We start from the raw sequence: 21,010 nt of genomic DNA on the forward strand, positions 1-21,010 counted from the left end.
GCCAAAACAAAGAAACACAAATAAACTAGAGCTCCAGCAACTAGAAGGTTCTGTGTGAGAGAGGAAAAAGAAACAAATCACAGCCTGTGACTCCATTTCAACTATAATCTATGCCTAGTGATGCATCTGGTGCTTAAAAAGAGCCTAGGGTGGAAGTGGAAACAAGACTATAAGAGACACTAAGATCAAGGAGCTGGCATACAGGAGGGGATCACTGTGGGTACCTAATTCTGGTACCCACAGCACAGTAGGAAGTTGGAACTTCTAAGTCCACTGAGGTTGATGCTTTGGCATCCTACTGACTGGGTCTACTTTTATACCTACTACCCCTTGCCAATGCCAGTCCTCAGATTATACGACAGATACAAAGACAACAGGTTGAAAATCTATCCCTATTACAACCCATAAAAAATTGAAAATGAGACAGAAGAACACACCACAAATGTCAGAGGAAAAATAGCCTGAAAGGAACCTGGATACAGGAGATCCATGGAGCATGACAGAAAGGGATGGGGGCAGTTCAGGGTAACAGTTCTGGCAACACTGATAGGAATTAAAAAAAAAAACAACTGAGGATATAAAACAACAACAATAAAGGTAAAGAAAACATGGGGCAGCTACAATTGGAAATTAGAAACATTGTAGCTGATTTTAAAAATACTACTGAGGTCCACAACAGCTGACAAACAGAAGCAATGGAGAGAATTAATGAGCTCCAAAACACAATGTTGGAGAACACACAAATAGAACAATGTAAAGGAAAAAATTAAACAAATTAAAAGGTGTAAGAGCCCTTTGGGAGCCTCCCCAGTAGCGCAGTGGGTGAATGCAGCACTCCAAAGCTGTCCACAGCCTCTGCAGCACAGGTTCAATTCCTGGCCAGCCAGGGAGATTGCCACATGGCGCTGCAGACCTCTTCTGTCTCACCCACTGCTCCCCTCAGCAGTGTATTTCAGTTAATCTGCCTGTTCTGTTCCCCACTCTGTCTCTGGTGATCCTCTTACCCACCCGTGCCTCTGGTCTGTACCCCAGCTCTTGTATAAATAAAATAAAAAAGAGCCCTTTCCAACAAAATAAAGAGAAATAGCATCCCTATCATATGTGCTCCAGAAGGAAAAGGGAAAAATAAAGGCAAAGAAAATTTATTTCAAAGAAATAATTACTGAGAATCACCTCAATCAGGAAAATGAACCAGATATTATGATGAGGCACAAAGAGTTCCAAACAAAATAATAGCAGGCACACATTATAAGAAAGCTGCTGAAAACCAACAGGGACAGAATACTAAAAACATCAGAAGAAAAAAGGTAACCAGAAAGGAACAGCAATCGGACTCTGCATGGACTTTTCAATAGAAACATTACAGGCAGAAGGGACTGGAAAGAGATATTTAAAGCGCTTAAAGAAAAAGACTTCCGGCCCAGAATCCTTTACCCAGAAAGATTAACATGCAAGACAGAAGGAAGAGTAAGGAGTTTTACTGAAAAACAAAACTAAAAGGATTTATCAACACCAAGTTGCACAGGAAAGGAACTTTCAAGGGGTTGTTTATAAAGCCAAATAACAATGAATATTGAGGCAACAGACACCTAAACCAAGTAACATAGAGGAGTAAGAGGAAAGTAACAATGTGGCTCATCAGAACCAGTCAGAGACCAGACTATCCAACAGGTCACACAAATAGCCCATCACATACTAACCTCAGCAGAATGCTCAAACAAAAATTAACACAAAAATGAACAATGATGTAAGAAAATAAAAAGTCTAACCAAATAAAATTAATAGAAGGAATGCATCAAACAGATATGGAATTTAAACAAAACATAACACAAAGCCCTAAAAAAAAAAGACAAACCAAAACAAAGCAAACATAACATAAAGGCAACGAACACTTATGTCTCAATAACCACCTTAAACATAAATGGCCTGAACTCCCCAGTCACAAGACGGAGAGTGGCTGAACAGATTTCAAAACAAAGTGCAATCTTTTGTTATTTAAAATAAATTCATCTTACCAACAAAAATAAGTATATGTTAGGGGGAAAGGATGTCCTGAGCAAACTCCATATAGGTTTTGTGGACTCCACCCCCACTGCACACCAAAGCCATTAAGACACTGGGAACTACAAATCCCATCATCACCAAAGAGAGGGTTACTGGGAACTGAGGGTGGACTTAAGCAGCCATGTCTGGTATAAAACCAGCCATGTGGGCTGGGGTCACTCTCTTGGCTTCACGGCTCTTGGCTTTTCACCAGTTCTCAGCAGGTCATTGGGATTCCGGGTCAGCGGAACGGGTAGGACATGTTCATGAATTTATCCCCCTTTTTTTCCTCCCTGAGTTATTCATTTCTTCATTTCCCCTTCTTTTGTAAATAAACCCTTTATTAACCTTTTGTGTGTGCCTCCAGTTGAGCATTAATAAGTCCCTTTTAAGTGTGTGGGTGAGGACCCCCAGTCATGCAACCCATTTCATATCGGGGTTGCCCTGTAACATATAGACTTCAAGTTAAAGACTGGAATACAGTCATACAAGCAGATGGTAACAAAAAAAAAAAAATCAGCAATAGCTATACTTATATCTGATAAAATACACTTCCAATTAACAATGGTAATAAGAGATAGAAACAGACACTATATTACGATTAAGGGCCTAGTACTGTTAGAGGGAAAGTCCTGAGCAAACTCCACACAGGCATTTTGGATGCCACCCCCACTCCATCAAGACACTGGGATCTACAAATCCCATGATCCCTAAAGAGAAGTTGTGAGGACCTAAGGGCGGAGTTAAGCAGCCATTTTCTCTGTAAATAAAACCAGCCATGTTAGTGAGGTCTGGGGCACTTGGCTCGTGCTCTTGACCAAGCAGGTTTGCTCTTGGTGGGTCATCTGGGATTCCAGGTAGGTGGAACACGTAGGATGCATTAATTTATCTCCCTCTTTTCTCCCTGAGTTGTCCATTTCCTCATTCCCCTTCCCTTGTAAATACACCTTTTGTTAACCTTTTGTGTGTGCCTGCAGTGGAAGTCCCTTTTAAGCGTGCAGATGAGGACCCACATTCAGGCAACCTGTTTTATATCGGGGTTGCCCTGTAACAGTACAAGAAGAAATAACCCTCATAAACAGATATGCGTGAAATGATGGAGCACGGAGATACATAAGATAATTAAGAAAAGAACTTGAGATATACTGAGAACAACATAATAATAGCAGGGAACATAAATACCCCAATTATAACAATGGGCAAATCAACAAGACAAAGCATAAAGAAACAACAGCTTTAAATAAGGAGCTAGACCAAACAGGTCCAGCAGACATCTAAAGAATACACCACCCCAAAACTGTTACATACACATTTTTTTCAAGCGCACATAGAATGTTTTCAAGAATATACCATATCTTGGGAAATAAGTCAAGTATTCTCTGTGACCATAACATCATAAAGTTAGAAGTCAATTCTAAGAAAAATGTCTTTTAACTGCTAATAACGAAAACTGAATTATGTCCCTTGTGTCCCTTACTTGCTGCATTTATTGAATGGGGGTAGGATGAGGAAGGAAGGTTTGTTCCCCTTTCCCAACTTTAAAACCAGATGAATGTAATATGTTATGTTTCTTTAACTTATAAAAGTTGCTTTTCCCCCACCTTGTGATCTTAGATTTAATTATTTTAGTGGGCCTTTCATAGAAAACCAAAAGTCCCCCAATCCTGTCTTATGTGATACTGGTGTTGGAATATAAAAGGAAAGCCTGAAAGTAAAGATTACAAGTTTCCCTCTGGGGGCAGGGGGTTCCTCTACATTTAAGCTACCACTGGACCTTCAAGGCATTTCAAACAATTTCATAACGCTTATTCTTAAAACATCCAACTTGTTTTTTTCTGAAATGTCACTGCATTAAAAATACAAGAAAGTAAACAAAGTTAATTAAAAAAGAAAAACATAACTAAAAAAATAAATTTCTAAATTTAGAATATAAAAAGAATGTTTTCCCTCTCGTCACTCTGAAGAACAGCTCAAAATTAGGAGGCTAAAAACAAGAAAAAGAAATGAGCATGGGGGATAATGACAGTCAAAGGGAAGAGAGAAACTGCCACTAGAACCAGGACAATTCCTCCCAGATTCCCCGACACGCATAATCCACTGGCTCCTACTAGAAAAGTCCTAAATTATTGCAGCACTAGTCACAATAGCTAAGCTATGGAAACAACCCAAATGCCCAAAAACAGATGACTGGCTTGAGAAGATGTGGTACATGTACACAATGGAATACTATTCAGCAATCAGAAAAGATAAACACATGCCATTCACAGCAACGTGAACGGAGCTTGAAGGGATCATGTCAGTGAAATAAGCCAGAAGGAAAAAGAAAAATATCAAATGGTTTCACATATAGGAGGAATATAGGGGAACCAAATAAGGAGCAGGAAAAAAAATAACAGTAATAATAATAATAAAACAACAAAACTAGCAGGCAACTATAAATAAGAACATTCTGCAAGGGAGGAGGAGGAAAAGGGATCAAACAAGAGCACAAAGGACTATGGTGATGGTTCACGGTGAACTGGTGGTGGGAATTTTACAGGGAATACACAGTGATGTAAAAGATATAAATAAGAAAATAAATTATTAAAAAAAATAGAGTTGTGAAGCCTGCAGACACAAAGGTGGAGGACACTTAGACCCAGGGACTTAGACTGATTTCCTTAACAATGCCACTGAGAGTTTGGCAAATTTAATCTGGGGAGGTTTATTGTATTGGCTTCAGCTTCATATTTAACTTGAATAGAATTAACTATAGTCCAAACACATTCTTCTCTGTGTTCTTTGCCATTTTTTTTTTTCAGTTCAACAGCTGCTGCTCTCTGGCTGCTAGGGATAGAAAGGCATGAACTTAGTAATATTTGGATCTAAACACTGAATCTTGTAAGACTTGACTCTGCACTTAAAAGCTTCATTTAAAAAATAAGTAAGTGGAATAAAAATCTGCTAAGGCTGAGACACTAAAGCTGAGGTATGGAAAAAATGCCTTGAAGTTGTCGTTTCAATGCAATGTCAAGATGCAACTTCTTGCTTATTTGCATTATCATCATTTTTTTTTTGTTAGGGTGTAGCATAAGGGTTGTTTCCAGATTAAAAAGTAGAGAAAGATATGTATATGACTCAGAGATGGAGGAATGTGTTATCCATGAAATCTGAAATTAGAATAGGATTCAGGCAACTTCAACTATGTGGGAGAATGGAGAGTGGAAAAGAATTCACACAATGTCTTTGGATTACAGTGTGAGAATAATGGCTCATTGGGGAAAGGAGCTTTTAATAAATGCTTTTGGGGAAATGATTCAAATTCATTCCAGATGAGTCAAGGATTCCAACTTTTTTTTTTTAATTTTGAAAAACTGTAAGAAAATGGAATGGTGAATTTATCCTCCATGCATGAAAGAAGTTTATTAATACCAAAGCAAAAGAAAAAATCATGCATGGGTGATGAAAATGACTAAATAAAAAAAAAAAGCTTTCCATATATTAAAATATTACAAAGTTTAAAAATAAAAAATACAGACAAAAGTAGCGACACTTTTGATGGAAAAAGACCTAATGTAGAAAGTAATAAACATCTGCTACAACCTGATAGTTATCACTACTTTTTGCTAAAAGATATAAAAATACTATATCAACAAGGAACACTGAAAAAATGTTCAGTCTCACCAGCAACTAAAGTACTGCATAACTATTAACTTCATAATAAAACTCAGTATTTCATTTTCTTGACAAAAAATACCAGTTTTTAACAATTCAGCACTCTATTGGTTCCACATTGTTTAGTCAAAGAAATAAATAGGAGCAAAATTCTCATTTTCAATCACTGGCATTTTACCTACTGACCATTTCCATGTACCACTAAGACAGTTTTGTAACTTTCAGTGTGTGTTTTTAGCATTTCAGCTACTTTCAGAATTTTTTTTTCACTTTACACTCATTTTTAGTCATTCATGCCTGAATCAATTTGTTTGGCAATCTTTCATAAATATGTCTCCATGTTAAATCTGCCATTTAAGTGAAAAAACTTGTGGGTATTTGGTTGAAAATATTTCCTATCACAAGTGTAGTTTTTGTGTACTTTCTGGTGATTTTACAGCATTTAAAACACTTTTTAAAAAGCATTTAGAGTTATTTTAATTATTTTACTTCACCAAAGCCTATATTATAAAAAGGACTGGCTGAATATTTTGTTGGGTATTACTGAAAGTGGCATTAGATTTTAAATGTTATTTTATGATAAAGGTGTTAGGTAATACTACAGCTATAATCATATTGCAATATACAAATGTATCAAATCAACATCTTGTATGTTAAATTTATACAATGTTACATGTCATAATTATATTTCAATAAAAATAAATACAGATGTTATTTTAACTCTGGTATAAACCTAAGTGAGACAAAGACATATAACTCAGCACCCCCATAAGGAGAGTAATATTTATATCATTCACTCTAAATACATTACACAGTACTATACCATTAATGTGACTAATTATTATTTTTAAAATTTGTGTCAATGCAAAAGAATTGTAGAAAAAATTAAGCAGAGAAAGGATAGCTAAAGAGACAAAGCAAGCAGAGAAATTTAAAAAAATACCTGAAAGTTTACCTAATAATGGAGGATAGGATGATCTGGCTGAAAATGGATTCTATTTGTTGAGCCTGAAGAATGGAAAGAGAAAATTGAAGGTAGGTTAAAGCGTCCAACTATCCCATGGTACACAGAGTTGAACAATATGTGAAAATTGTGACCAAGCAATTCTGTCAAACAAAGCATCTGCTTTCCAAATGTTTTCAAGTCAGCCCATGGTAAAATAAACTCTGGTGTTTCAGAGAAGGACTCATACCTAGCCCTCAAGAATGAAAAATGGTACGCATGCGGCCCAAGGTGGGGGTGCTGTGAGAAGTGGGCTCTTAGCAAGACTGATGAAATACTGAAATACTGAAATAAAGGGAGAACACAAATGTCCGTCTTTTTTGGTAAAATGACAAGGACACAAAGAGATCAGAGTTTTATAAATAGTTGGCACTTGATGGGGGAGATGTTGCTGCCCTCATTTCAGGTATATAATAAGTGAAATAAGCCAGAAAGAAAACAAAAAATACCGGATGGTCTCACTCATAACAGGAATTTAGAAAACCTAAATAAAGGACCAGGAAAAAGACTAATTATAATAAAGAAAAAAATAAAATCAGCAAGGAACTGTAGATGAGAGACACACTACTGGCGGGGGGTGGGGAGGAGAGGAGGGATTAGGGTCAAAATAAGAGGGGTGGGAATTGTATGGGGAATATAACCAAAATGAAAATTCATATATTGTGCAAAAATGAAAAATGTAAGAATTATATAATAAAAATAATAATAAAAAATAAAAGAAATCATAGTATCTTCGCCTCTTTTCACTTGTTTCAGAGAATGAAGCTCCTCTCATCCTCCCCGACCTGGAAGAATCCAGACCATAAAGAAAGGAAATGAGCCCTTCCGTTTCAATAGTAGTCATTATGTTTTTCAAAGTGTTATCCTATTGGTTACAGAATATTATAAGTATATTATAGAGAAAATCTTAGACATGTTCTAATCTAACACTTACACTTTACAGATAAAGAAACTGAGACTCCTTGTCCTCATAATTGTGGTTCATGTCTGCGAGGCATGGAATGTACCCAGTGCCTACAAGTAAATGCTTTTTGTTTGTCCTCAGTATAATTCTCAGTACAACCCCATTTCACAGCTGAGGAAAGTGACACTCAGAGCAGTTAAGTCATATCCCAAAAGTAGCACAGGACAAGCTTTGTAATTTGCAGGGTACAGTATAAACTTTAAATGCAGGATCCCTTGTTCAAAAATTATTAAGAAATTTGAGTCCTCCTGAAGTGGCACAGAGGTTAAAGACACAGCACTATCAAGCAATCAGCAGGCACTGCAGCACGAGTTCAATCCCTGCCCAGGCAGCTAACCCTCATGGCGCAACAGACCTCTCCTGTCTCGCCCACTGCTTCCCTTAGCAGTGTATTTCCGTAGATCTACCTGTTCTGCTTCCCACCCTGTCTCTGATGACTCTTCCCACTCCCACACACCTCTGGTCTACACCCCAGTTCTTTTATGTATAAATAAATATCTTAAAAAAATTCAAGACTGCAACCATATGGAATTAAGCCAAGCACAAGACCCTTTGCTGTGTCCAGCCCTAGGGGACTGCACAGGTCACCTACCCATGAAGTCAACTTTGGGTGTAGAGTTGGAAAAAGTGGTAGAGCTAGATATTAAACCCACTTCCCCCATATCTCAAAGTCCCTGTGCACTAAACCACTCTATTCTGTCTCCTGGGGAATGGGATGGATCATCTTACCCAAGGTCACAGCATTGGTCTGCAGCAGAGACAAAATTTGAATCCATGAAGCTTGACACCAGTTGCCCACAGTCACAAAAGACCTTTTGCTCATGGTTCTTCCAGGTGATTGAGATTAGCTAGTTATGGGCAACTGGAGCGAAGCAGCTGTCACCACTACAGCTGAAACAGCTTGCTCTGATGGGCCCAGCCCTGCCCACCACCTGCTCTGCCACATTCTAAAATCAGCCTTTGTACCGCCTGGCCTGGGAAAGGGGCGGCACTAGGAGGAGATGGCGTGGTTGGGGGGAGATGGTTCTTTTTATGCTTTAGTTTTAAGTCTCCCTCCATAGATCCTCTTTGGAGGCGGGGGAACTCTGGGCACAAATATTTTCAAAAGTCCCCCGTGATCCTGATGTACAACCTTGGGTGCTGCCTCTTCGGCCAACAAAGGGAGGCCTGAAGGCATCTCAGATACCTATGGGAAACCAGTCACTAGGGTCATTATGTTACTGTGGAAATTACAATAGACTTGCAGAAAAAATATCCCAGAGTTTAACTCTGACACTTATTTGCTGTCTGACTTTAGCCACATCATTTCCCTTCTCTGAGCCTCAATTTCCTCGACTCTGAGGATACCTCCATAACTTCCCTGGCTTGTAACGTGTGCTTAAAGATTGACTACACTGAGAAACACCCTGAAACTATTTTTAAAATAGGAAAAATTATATGTATTCTTACTCAAAATTAGGGAGCATTTCCCTAACATACTCAGTTTGTTAGAAACACAAATCTCTAACTCCAGCACTTATTTTAACTCTCCCTCCCCCAAAATAGACAACATTCTAAAGGCCTTATTTCTTTCCACTCCCATTCAATAAAAAAACTTCTTTAGAAAACTAGCCAATCCAAAGAAAATTCAGGAAATCCACAGGGTGTTTCTGGGATACCACTCTGAGTAGCTACTATTTAGGATGTGAGGGTATATATATAATGAGGCTTTTAAAAAATGTCTTTTCTGAAGTTGGGCTTTTCTTTTCCCAGATAAGCAAAATTAGCCTTGGTGTACCTGTCTAGCTTTCCTAGGACTTCCAACCCCACCTAAGTACCCTGTCCCCAAGCAGAACAAACTGACCGTGAATCAGTTTACCCCTTGTTGCCATAGCAAAACGCTGCTTAGTGCTCTGGCATACCCTTTGAAAATGCCTTTTTATGTATTTTGACAGCAGAACATGCCACTGTCGAAGTAGTTATATACAAAGACAAAAGCTGAAAGAAAGCACAAAAGGAATCAGGGCTGCTGTACTAGGGGGTACAGGAAAGCAAGCTATTCCCACCAGCCTAACATTAAATAGAAATTTGCAAAAGGTGTGATTTTGCATAGATACCCACCATTTAAAAAGCTTTTATGTCCCCCTTCACAAACCCGTCACTTTTGAACACTGTTCTCACCTCCCTCCATTTCAAGAATCTTCACAGTTAATGGCAGTCTCACTTCCCTTTACCCATTCTCCGATGTAGTGACTCCAGGAATATATTTGATACCAATGACCACTTCACTCTGGAAACCATCACTTCCTGTGGATTTTCCTGCCATTATTCCTTGACCATTCCCCCATTCTGGCTTCTCTTGAATTGATGGGGCTGCCTCTGTTACCAACCAACTTTTGGATGTTAGGAGTGGTTCTTGCACTTCAGCCTGTTTCAAAAGTCCCTGGAGGGCTTATTAAAACAGTGGGTGGGCCCCATTCCCAGAGTTCCTCCTTCAGTGGGTTTGGGGTGCAACTCTACAATTTGCCTTTCTAACAGCTCTCAGGTGATGCTGCCACTGCCAGGCTTGGGGCTCGGGAAAGGGTGCACTTTGAGGCCTGCTGTTGTGTTTTTTTTTTAATTTACATATTTTTACAGGCCTCCCTGGTGGTGCAGGCATTTAAGTCTCAGCACTATCAAGCTATCACCAACCACTGCGGCGTGAGTGCTAGCCCTGGCCAGGGAGCTTGCCCCACATGGCGCAGCAGACATCTCCTGTCTCACCCACTGCTCCCCTCAGCAGTGAATCTCAGTGGATACGCCTGTTCTGCTCCTCACTGTCTCTGATGAATCCTCTCACCTCTCCTGCACCTCTGGCCTACACCCCAGTTCTCGTACACATAAATAAAATATATCTTTAATATATATATATATATATTTACATTGTTGTTCGTTTTTGTACATTGTTTGATTTCTCCTCTCAGGTGTCATCCCCATAAAATTCCCACCACCAAGATACCCATGAACCATCACCATAGTCTCTTGTGTTCTTCCCTCCCATTTTGCTCCCTCTCCTACTGTTCTGGGTGAGAGAATTGAACTAGATTAGACTAGGGTTCCCCAACCTCTATACTACCGACATTTAGGGTTGGATGACTCTTTGTGATCAGGGCCATCTTGCACATCTGTAGGTTGTTTAGCAGCATTCTTGGTCTGTATTAGATGCCAGTAGCCCTTCCCCCACCTCCGCATACATACACACATACTAGCCAAGGGTGACAACCAAAATGTCTCCAGACATTGTCAGATGTTTCTCAAGGGTGGAGGGGGCATATAGCATCACCTCTGGTTAATTTAGAAAACCTAAATAAGGGACCAGGAAAAAACCTAATTATAATAAAGTAAAAATCAAAATCAACAAGCAACTATAAACCAGAGACACACTATGGGGAAGGTAGGGGGAGAGGGAGTAGGAACAAAACAAGGGGGGTGGGAATTGTATGGGAACTATAACCAAGATGAAAATGCATACATTGTGCAAAAATGAAAAATGATGCAAAAAAATGTATAAAATTAAAAAAAAGAATCACCAAGACTGATAACCAAGCTCCTATTCATTGAAGTGATGAAGACCCCTCCCCCAATTTATAAGATGCAGATCTTTTACAAGATGTGGTCCTTTCTGTGTAATTCATTCACGCATCCATCCTACTATGTGTCAGACACTAGTGGACTACTTGGCTTGATAAGCATGACCTGTTCTTAGGACACTTACAATTAGTAGATGAGACCATGTGATTAGTAGGCCTAGGAAACTGGGGACACGGAACAGGGAGCCAGGGCAGACTTTTTGAAAGATGATAATAAATATAGGCCAGAGTTGGTGAGACAAAGGGAGTGGGGGAGGAGAACTCCAGGCAGAATGCACAGCATATTCAAAGGCACCAGGGCAACAAAGCCTGAGAGTAGGAGAACCACCAGTTTGTGCTGGCACTCACCTTTATTTCCTTGTAGGAAGAGCAAAGTGGAATGAAATAGTGTTAATTCTTTACTTTCCAATGGATGACCGCTGAATCTTTTTATCTCCTATTACCATCTTTGGTAATCTGATGTCATTCCCACACTTGTACCCGAAGCTGTAGCCATTTTCAACTGCTTTCTACTAAGCTCAGAGCCTAATCTTTCTCCAGATGCCAAGTTAAATCCTCCTCTCTCTTCACGACACCCACTACACTTGATTATAGTAGTTTTTAGCTGTCTGCATACTCAGCTTCATTAGGTCAGAGACCACAGCTAACCTTTCAACATGTCCCCAGTGTCCTGCCCCATCCCTGGCACAGACAAGCTGCTCAAATATCAGTTGAATGAGTGCAGCCCTCATATTCCATGTCCCAAACTGAATACTCATCAACACCTTCCCTCTCAAGCTAGTGTCTATTTCTGTACCCTTCTACCATCCCCTCCACCTCCCACATACCCCATTCAGGTCATCTCATTAAAATCTCGGCATTACTATTTCACTTCTTTTTTTCCTCACTCCATACATCCATCTTTGGTGTCTGGTGAAAAGGAAGATCTGTCCTCTGAACCTCAATAAATACTTCATCTGGGACACAGTCTGTGGAAAGAGCATGGGCTTTGGAATCAAGTAGGGGTATACTCATCTCACTTCTGCCTCTTAATTGCCAGGAGATTTTGAACAAGCTACAGTCTCAGAGCCTTAGTTTCCTAATCTTTAAATGGGTTTAACAGCATCAACCTTACATAAGGTTGTTATGAAGTTAAATGTGAAGTACTTAGCATTTCAATGTCACTCAATAAATGTTTCCTTTCCCACTTACAGCACTGCTGACTGGAGTAAGAAGCAGGCAGGGAGACTCATAAAGAGCTAAATAGGAAGGTTAATAAAACGAGTCTGAGTGTGAGGTACAACATGGAACGCAAAAGAAAGAAAAAAAAAATCATTCCCTGCAAGAGCCACATGTACTTTTCTTATTTTTTCCTCTCAAAATTTAACACATGAGATTTACGCTGATCAAGGAATACAGGTATAGCCGACAGAAATAATAACAAAAGTCCACCCAAAACCTTGGACACTGAATTCATACAGCATTATTCATAATAGGAAAAATGTAAAAATGACCCTGATGTCCATCAACTGGTGAACAGATAAACAAAATGTGGTATACCCATAAAATGGAATAGTATTAGTCGATAAAAAAGAAATCAAGTACTGATACAAGCTACTCTGTGAATGAACCTGGAAAACATGAAGCTAAATGAAATAAGCCAGATACAAAAGACCACATATTATATGAGTCTATTTATATGCGATGTCTGGAATAGGCAAATCTATGAAGGCAGAAAGCAGATTTCCTGGGGCTGGGGGTAACCACAAAGAGGGAGCTTCTTTCTGGTATAACACAAATGTTCTGAAATTAGTGTGAATGTGCTTCAAACCACTGACTCATAATTTAAGCATTAAGTTGTTGGTATATGAATTCTACCTAAATAAAACTGTTAAAAGGGGAAAGAATGGGGCCTTCCTGGTGGCACAAGGGGTTAAGTCTCAGCACTATCAAGCTATCACCAGCCATTGGGGCATGAGTTTGATCCCCAGCCAGGGAGCTGACCCACATGGCACAGCAGACCTCTCCCGTCTCACCCGCTGCTCCCCTCAGCAGTGTATTTCAGTCAGTCTGCCTGTTCTGCTCCCCACTCTGTCTCTGGTGAATGGTCTCACCCCCCGCACCTCTGGCTTACACCCCAGTTCTTGTAGGCATAAATAAATACATCTTTTTTAAAAAAGGAAAAGGGCCTCCCTGGTGGCACAAGGGGTTACGCACTGCATTATGAAGCAATTTGCAGCCTTTGCAGCACGAGTTCAATCCCCAGCTGGCCAGGGAGAAACCCACACAGCGATACAGACCTCTCCTGTCTCACCCGCTGCTCCCCTCAGCAGTGTATTTCAGTCAATCTGCCTGTTCTGTTCCCCACTCTGTCTCTGGTGAATCCTCTCACCCCCCATACCTCTGGCCTGTACCCCTAGCTCTCATATACATAAATAAATAAATCTTTTAAAAAAAGGAAAAGAAGATATAGAGAATAAAATAGTCTGAGAAATGACCAAAAACTGTAGCAGATTAGCTTCTGTTTTCCACTCTGAAGACCATGGCCTACTAAACAGACTAATTATCAGGCTAAGGAGAAAGTCTCCCTGGGAATGGCCAAGACAAGAGTTCATGGGCACAGCCAGAGAGATTGTGAAGGGACACTGAGAGACAGGTACAAGCAGGGGCAAAGGGCAAGAGTCCACAAGCAGCGCTTCTCAGATGTGAAGGTACCCAAGCTCAGCAGGGGGGCTTGTTTTCACAGGCTGGAGTAGCTCTAAAGTGAAAAGAATATAGTAAAATGTTTTGCAATCAGCAAAGTGCCATATAATTGTTATTACTCAGTCAAGTCAAACATTTCTCAGGCTGTATGGGAATCATTTAAGAAGAGGAAGGGAAATGGCAGTAGGTTTCTTTTTCCTACTTTGTTGAAGGAGGCTTAGGGAATGACAGCTCCTTACCTGCTCTGAGCCGGTGTCTTCCAATCTAGATATTAGAAGCATCTAGCACGGGTGTTTTTTTTTTTTTTTTTTAAGATTTATTTATTTATACAAGAACCGGGATACAGGCCAGATGGGCGGGAAGGTGAGAGGATTCACCAGAGACAGAGCAGGGAACAGAACAGGCAGACTGATGGAGGACACTGCTAAGGGAGGTCTGCTGTGCCATATGGGATTCTCGCCGGCTGGCCGGAATCAAACCCACACTGCAGAGGCTGTGGACAGCTTCACAGTGCAGCGCTCAACCACCTGCGCCACCAGGGAGGCCCTAGCACGGGTTTTATAATCATGTGATCTTAAATTGCTTTGGAATTCATGAAGTATTAAAGTCACATGTAGACAGTTAAGAGCTTATTCAGCAAGATCACTTGGTGTGGAAGGTGTAGAAGCTGGGGCCAGAAATCCTGGGGCTGAGGCCCAGGTCTAACACTAGATAAGTTGTTTTTTTTTTTTTTTTTTCAGTGAATGCCTCAGTGTTTCTTCATATTTATTATTGGGTGGGGGGAGGGAATATGTCTTCCTGTGTCACTAGGAGATGGTCGGATCAGTTGAGCCAATGGGTAAAAGCACTTACTCTGGATTGTTGGCTTAGCAAATCTTTTTCCTGCATATGTCTGTTGATAGAAAAACATTTGAGGATGTACTCTCATGCATGTCCAGGACTGCATTCATGTCATAAACCATAAGAAACACATACAAAATCAGAGGAACCATGAAACAAAAATAGAGGACTAGAATTTCTATGGTAGATTAGATCATCACTATTAAGTTTACTGAAACTTAACTAAACTATGGTTATGGAAGAGAATATCTCTAAGAAATACACTCAATGATTTGGGGGTAAAGGACAATGATGTATGCACTTTACCCTCAAGCAACTCAGAAAATACGTATGCATGCACACACAAACCAGAGCATGCAAGTGGAGGAAAATGTTAACAAGAGGTGAATCTTGGTAAAGGGTACAGAGTGTTCTTTGTTGCAAATTTTCTGTAGGTTTGAAATTATTTCCAATTTTTTTTTAATTAGAAGTTCTAATCATTGACTGGGACTTACAGAATGAATGGCACAGCAAATAGCTTAGCAGACTCTCTCCCCAGCAAAGCAACAACTGTACTGGTCAAATAAATTCATTTTTAAAAGTAATCATTGAAAACCTCTAGAAGCTGTCTTAAGGGCATGCAGCAAACAGAGAAACACACTCAAGAAAATTTACTAAATCTCACCAAAAACAGTAAGAGTAGAGAGCATTTGAGCTATGACCTTCCCCCAGGTCTGTGTTACAGAGGCTCTGCCCTGGGTAGCCAGGAAGATGGGTCTCTTTCCCCTCCCACCTACTAGTCTAGGGCTACAGTTTAACCCAATGAAGCACTGGTTGCTGGTGCTTGCCATCCTCCATCTCAGCCCTGCTTTGCAGAGGCTGTATTCCAACAACTGCAGCCAGGAACAAGTCTCCCTCCCTTCATCCAGCTCCCCCTTGCAGAGTAGAAATTCTAGGCACAGCAGGCAAAAAAACACTGAGCCCTCATCACCCTTCCCCAGCTCACCCCAAGTGCAGAGGCTGCCACAGCCTTTCATGAAAAAAACCATCAATAAACTTGGAATAAACCTGATTAAAGACCATCCACGAAAAACCCAGAGCTAACATCATAATTGACAGTGAAAGGCTGAATGTTTTCCCCCCTAAAATCAGAAAGAAGATGAAATGTACCTCTCCTACCTTCTATTAAATACTGTACTAGAAGTTCCAGTCAGGCTGGAAAAGACATAAAAGGCATGTAGATTGGACAGTAAGAAGTAAAATTGTCTATAAATACAGATGACATGATTGCATATACAGAAAACCCTAAGGCATTCACTAAAACACTATTATGTAAGAACCAATAAATGTGTTCAACAAGGCTGCAGGATACAAGGTCAATATACAAAAATCAATAGCATTTCCATACACTGGCATGAACAATCCAAAATGAAATTAAGAAAACCAGTGTACTTAAAATACTACCAAAACCAATAAAACACTCAGGAATAAGTTTAACAAAAGAAGCACAAAATGTGTCCTCTGAAAACTTCGGAGCATTCCTTAAAGAAATTAAATGAGATCTAAATAAATTGAAAGACACCCCATGACAGACAATAACAAGTGTTGGCAAGGATGTAGAGAAATTGGAACCCTCATTCATTGCTGCTGGGAATGTAAAACACCGCAGCTGCTTTAGCAAATGGTTTGGCAGTTTCTCAAAATACTAAGCCCAGAGTTATGATATGACCGAACAATTCCATCCTTGGTATATAGCCAAGAGAAATGAAAATACACAGCCACCCAAAAATGTATGCATGAATGTTCATAGTGACATTATTCATAATAGCCAAAAAAGTAGAAGCAACCCAACAGTCAGTCTATCAACTGATGGACAAAATGTGGCATATCTACACAATGGAATGCTATTCAGCCCCCAAATGAATGCAGTATTGTTACATGCTAAAACATGGCCAAACCTTGAAAACGTTCTACTAAGTGAAAGAAGCCAGTCACAGAAGACCACACAGTGTATGATTTCATTGAAGGGAAATTTTCAGAATAGGCAAATCTATAGAAACAGGAAGTAGATTAGTGGTGGTCTAGGCCTGGGGGAAGGGGGGTGAGACTGCTAATGAATCCAGGGTTTCTTTGGGAGTGATGAAAATATTCTAAAATGAGATTGCGGTGAATGTCCCACAACTTTGAATATAATAAAAACCATTAAATTGTACACTTTATAGAAATAAATTGTATGGTATGTGATATATTTTAAAGGCTGTTTTAAAAGTAAATGGTCTAAACAAAGCGATTAAAAGCAGAAATTCTACAGACTGGACTTAAAAAGCAAGAACCTATGTACTATGCTGCCTATTTAAAAATCCTACTTTAAATCTGTAGGGTAAAGAAAATATCAGGCTTTTCTGCCCTTCCGCCATCAGGATAGATGATGGATCCTTGTCCTGAATGCATGCCTGATGGCGGGCACCTGGAGTAGGGTGTGGGCATAGGTAGATGGGATTCACCTGGGCTAAGACTGTGCTTTTAAGGGCGGCGTCACGGGGACGCCAGGAGAAGCTGAAGCCGAGAAGCAGCAGAACGAACGCCAGAGAGTCCAGATAGAGTGAAGACTTGCTGGGGGCTGGGAGGCCTGCCAGCCTCCCAGCCCCCCAGCCAGCACCCCTGCCTGCCATATGCCTGGTGAACCCCAATAAAAGACCTGCAAAAAAGCCACTGAGGACTCTAACTCCTCCTTTACCCAGTCTGCATGGGATCAGAAAACCTGCACCGTGTCTATTCCTGCCTCTACAAAATCTAATGGCAGAAATAAGTTAAAAGTAAAAGGCAAGTTAAAGTTATGATGTGATACCACTGTGCACCTATGGCTAAGATTAAATACACCAACCATATCAAATATTGGCAAGGATGTAGAGCCACTAAAGCTTGCTAGCTGACTCTACCATTTTACATTCCCATCAGCAATCACTTTGGATAACAGGTTGGCACTTTCTTAAAAAGTGAATCATAATCCTACCATATGATGCAGCCATTCCCAATCTTATTTACCCAGGAGAAATGAAAGCATATGTTCATAAAAATGGTTACTCCCAATTGTTCATAGCAGTATTCTTCATACTAGCTAACAACCAACTCCAGTGCCCATCAACAGGAGAATGGATACTCTTGAAGGTGACAAATATTTTCATTATCTTGATCATGATGATGGTTTCATAAGTATATACAAATTTCAAACTATCACATCATATACTGGAACTAGGTACTTTTTATTATCTATCATTATGTCTCAACAAAGCTGATTAAAAACAGATAAAAATCACATGTTCTCAAAGCTGAAGAGACTCTCACAAATCATTAAACCAACCCCAAGGGAGATGCCTCAACCCCTTCGTTACTTTGATACTCCTGGTTTTTATAAGCTGAGGGGTATAACTTCATATGGTCACTCTCCAAATGCAACCAAGCAACACAACACTTTTTTTAATGTCTTATTTATTTATTTTCTTACATCTTTGTTAATTTTTAGATCGTGTTTGATATCTCTTCTCAGGTGTAGTTCCTGTTAATTCTCCCACCACCTTAGCACCCATGATCTGCCACCATAGTCCCTTGTGCTCTTCCCCCACCCTGTTTTGACCTCTCTCACTCCCTCTCTCCTGCTGGATGCCTCAGATCTATGGTCAGGATGCAAGTTTTGTCTTCTTTTTCCTTTTTACTGACACTTTGTTTGGGTCCTCTATATTCCACACGTAAGTGAAACCATCCGGTATTTATCTTTTTTTTTTTCCCCTGACTTGTTTTGCTTAGCATAATCTCTTCCATCTCCCTCCATTTGCCACAAATGGCATGAGTGTGTCTTTTTTGATCACTGTAGGGTAAGGAAAAATGTCAGGCTTTTCTGTCCTCCTGCCATCAGGATAGATGATGGATCCTGCGGTCCTGAATGCATGCCTGATGGCGGGCACTTGGAGTAGGGTGTGGGCAGATGTAGATAGGATTCACCTGGGCTAAGACTGTGCTTTTAAGGGCGGCGTCATGGGGAGGCCAGCAGAAGCAAGCCAAAAGAGAAGCCGAGAAAGAAGTAGCAGAAGCCGAGAAGAGAAGCAGAGAAGGCCGGAGAGCCCAGATAGAGTGAAGACTTGCTGGGGGCTGGGGGGCCTGTCAGCCTCCCGGGCCCCCAGCACCCCTGCCTGCCATGTACCTGGTAATCCCAATAAAAAGCCTGCAAAACCACTGAGGACTCTGACTCCTCCTTTACCCGGTCTGCATGGGATCAGAAAACCTGCTCACTGGCCATTCCTGCCCCTACAATCACTAAGTAGTATTCCATTGGCAATACTAGACTTTTGACCCAATTTCACTCCTGATGTTGGGTGGCCTGAGAGCACAATTATTTTGTTTTGTATGACATGATCCTTGGTCATTGTACATGATGATACTGTTCCAGAAAGGCTTCCCCCACCCGGGCTTTAGAGACGCAGCCACTAATAGCCCAAGGCAAGATAAAGGCATTCCATGTGGGTCTGTAGTAATGTGATGTGGAGGGAACAAGGGTAAAGAGAGTGTTGTGGGGCTGAATAGAGTGATGGTTGAAAGAATGAGGCTTTGAAACAAGTGCCTGGCACACAGTAAGTGCTCAAAAAGTTAGCAAAAAATAATAAAAATAACAAAATTTTCGAATAAATGCCATTAAATCAGAATTTGTCCTAATTTGGATTAGAGGTAGGAGTAAAAATATTCTACATAGGGGCCTCCCTGGTGGCGCAAGGGGTTAAGCACCACAGTATGAAGCGATATGCAGCCTCTGCAGCATGAATTCAATCCCTGGCCAGCCAGGGAGAAACCCACATGGCACAGCAGACCTCTCCTGTCTCGCCCACTGTTCCCTTCAGCAGTGTATTTCAGTCAGTCTGCCTGTTCTGTTCCCCACTCTGTCTCTGGTGAGTCCTTTCACCCCCTGCATCTCTGTACCCCCTGTACCCCAGCTCTTGTTATGCATAAATAAATGAATCTTTAAAAAATATTCTATATAGGGATAAAGAAGCCTGATAAACACACCAGTAGCATAAGTAGGCTATGAGTGAGCATGATAAACCTACTTAAGCAAATTGACCTTCCAATCCCTCGGGAAGCAGCAGACTATGGAAACAGACTGCCTTTATTCAACAGCACATATAATCCCAACAACACAACTTAATAGCCTTGTAACCTTGGTCAAGGTACACTTCAGATTCTTCATCTATAAAATGGGAGTGGAAATAGGATCTACCTCATAAGGTTATTGTAACGATTAATGACTTAATAATTTGTGAGGTGTTTAGAATAGAAGTTGGCACTAACTTGTTACTCGTTCATTAAAGGTGTAACCAGCAAGCCTATTTCAAGCTACACTTTTCACTAAAATGCACTGACTACTTTAAATTGGATAGAATTAATGAAGTTTATTCCCGAGAAGTAATCTCTCACCTACTCCTCCTGAGACAGCTCTTTCTAAAGAACATAATCTTGTAAGTAGTTTGCTACTCTGATTTGAACAAAAGCAGCTCCATTATTCAAAACATCATCTGATATTTTCTGGCACATAGGTGGTGCTTCCTAAGTGGTGGCTGAACAAATATTCTTCCAGACCAAAACAAATTTACCACACTTAATATTATTTTTATAGACAGAGTTAAAATGCAACATTCAGTGCATCTAAATAGGGAATGAAGGACTCAGAAGAGATAGCATTACCACCTAACCGGTTAACCAACTTCAACGCAGTTGCCCGAGATTAGAAAGGTGCTAGTTTACCAAACCAAACCAGCAAACAAAGGTGTTACTTTCAACCAGAATGATAAAGCATTGCAGGCATTCCTTAGTACTTTTTGGTGATGACAAGGAAAGACAGACTTGAACATGGTCCACACAAAGGAAGAACATAGAATGCATCCTAAATGGCCTCACCAGGACAGGTCTTCAGTGTGATTCTGACATGAAGTTCACCTGGTCTCCCTCTTTTATGAGGAATCCTGGTCTGGTGGGTAATGTTTGTCCTGAGATGCCTTCTAAGGTGAGAAATCAAATACCCCTGGGCCTCCCCTGGTGGCACAGCGGTTGCGCGCTGCGTTGCGAGGCTGCCCATCAGCCTCTACAGCGCCAGTTCGATCCCTGGCCACCTGCGAAGGTACCACAAAAAAAAAGAAATCAAATACCCTTTTTCCTAATGTAACACCAGAATCAAGACGGAAAAATATCTCC

General features: G+C 40.5%; 1 long non-coding RNA gene across 1 annotated transcript in view; it reads right to left on the reverse strand.

The window, feature by feature from the left end:
- Positions 1-6,648: 6,648 nt before the first annotated feature.
- The window catches only part of LOC119246712 (uncharacterized), a 48,091-nt gene continuing 33,729 nt past the window's right edge, over positions 6,649-21,010 (reverse strand). Inside the window, exon 4 of the long non-coding RNA XR_008552011.1 lies at positions 6,649-6,705. This is a non-coding gene — a long non-coding RNA (uncharacterized LOC119246712). The remainder of the gene's footprint in view (positions 6,706-21,010) is intronic.

The sequence above is a fragment of the Talpa occidentalis genome, unplaced genomic scaffold (assembly GCF_014898055.3).
Source record: "Talpa occidentalis isolate TD23 unplaced genomic scaffold, MPIMG_talOcc4v2.1 talOcc4.15, whole genome shotgun sequence".
NCBI lineage: Eukaryota > Metazoa > Chordata > Mammalia > Eulipotyphla > Talpidae > Talpa > Talpa occidentalis.